The following is a 2,018-nucleotide window of genomic DNA, read 5'->3' as shown; positions in this document are numbered from 1 at the left end:
GTTAGCTGAGATCAGAACTAGATTAAAGTTAGGCACAAGAAGAGTAGTTTAAATATCAAATTGACATGTTTGGGGTCACATTAATTTAAGACTTATTTAGGGTATGTATAATGGTTAATGTTTCTTAAAGTTTAAGGGTAAGCATTGATTATTGGTGGATTTAAGTTTCATTCAGAGTTATGAGCATGCCCAGATTAGCATGTGGTCAGGTAGAGTAGACTGCTCTGTGTTGAGATTACAACATCCAGAGGCAGAATCGGGGTTAGGAGAGAGAATACTGCAACCCTAATCTAATTGGGCAAAGGTAACCACGGTGCTCCAAGCCTGCGGTCATGCTCGGCCTTCCAGACCTCCTGTCTTGAGACTTTCATCCACCCAGAGTTCACAATATTGACATATTTTCTTTGTCTCCTTGACTCAGTTATATATGGGCAAGGCCTAAGGCACTGCATTCTGCTTGGGAAGCCCCTTCATGCAGGAGCAAGACGGGAGTGGACCCTGGGAGTTATGGCAGGAGCTTCCGAGGAGAGCTGGAGCCTGGCCAGAGTCAAATGTCAGCTCCTCCCAGATCTCCTTTCCAGTTTCCCTGATTGTGACTACGATGAGGCCAAGGGGAATGAGGTATGGGACTCAAGCAGTTCTTCATCGTCGCCATCTAATTGGCTCCCATGGAGTCTTCCCTGGGCCACAGCCAGGGGCTGGCCTCACCACTACACTTCCTTTCAAGAAGTCAGCAACAGGTACTTAGACTTCAGGAAGACTGAAGGTTCATCCTGGCTCCCTGGGGAGGTGNTGAATTAGAATTTCTGGGCACTGTGTATGGTGAGATAGATAGAATTTTTTTTTCTTACAAAGCTGCACCAGTAATTCTAATGACACCAGTTCACAGAGTACACTGGGGACCACTGATCTGGCCCAATGAGAGAACTAAGCCAGGACAGTGGCAACAACAAGCATGGTAATCTATTAAGAGACCTAATTAGGGTCTCTACTTAGAGACAAAGAGAGTTGGATTTGGAGCCAAATCTGAATTCAAGCCCCAACTCTCTCCCTTCCTAGCTCTGTATCTTGGGACGAGTCTCCTTCCATCTCTGGAACTCAGTTTTCTTACCTTCAAGGAAAGACACTCTAGAATGTCAGTATTACTCCTCATGGGCAGTAAGGCAACAGAGAGAAATTATTGGAGAATTAACACTTTATGTTTGTGCACATGTACACACACACACACACACACACACACACACTCACTCCATAATAGCTACTTAACTAAAGTTTGGGGATCCTTACATCCAAAATTTCAAAGCGATTTAAAGCCCTGAAGTCTCATTGTTCCCATTTTGCAGATGGAGAAAAGGAGAGGCACTCGAAGCAGCTCTGCTCCTCACTTTATGAAGGTGAGTGGTGTTTGCTTTTCATGTGAACAGACAGAAACACACAGGGGGTTGCACCACCTGGGTTCCAGATGCAGAATTTCAGCCAGTCAGCTGACTTCATTCATGGAAAACATGCAGTTGGGTGGAGTGGGAACCTCATACTTTTCTCTACCCCTAGAGGCCATCTAAACTCCACCAGTGACCCGCCCCCCAAGTAAGAGGGGAAGATCCCTAAAATTCTGTATCTCCAAGGGTATCCTCCAAGAGGAAAGACTTGGGCATGGTCCCAAATGCTCATTGAGGTGAGGAAGACAAACAGGTAATTATAAAACAATGGAGTAGGGCTACAATACAGAGCCTAGTGAGCGGGTTCCAGCCTCAAAAGTTGGGTGGTTGGGTATTCAGATAAAGCTTCCTGGAAGAAATGACCCCTGAGCTTAAAAGATAAGATGGATCAACTCTGGATATAGAGATGGGCAAAGGGGGTGAAACCCTCTGAGACGCCCTACGGCCCTTCAGCTGGGACCCCGTTTCTAGTTGGAGCAACCAGCAGTATTTAAATATAACACGTAATAACATATACTATTGTTTTGTGTTTTCTCATCAATCTGTATATTTTTCTGCAAATAATATTTTTTATCTCAA

This window comes from Hipposideros armiger, unplaced genomic scaffold, assembly GCF_001890085.2.
Source record: "Hipposideros armiger isolate ML-2016 unplaced genomic scaffold, ASM189008v1 scaffold_290, whole genome shotgun sequence".
In the NCBI taxonomy this organism is placed as follows: domain Eukaryota; kingdom Metazoa; phylum Chordata; class Mammalia; order Chiroptera; family Hipposideridae; genus Hipposideros; species Hipposideros armiger.
Note: the sequence above shows the minus strand (reverse complement) of the source record.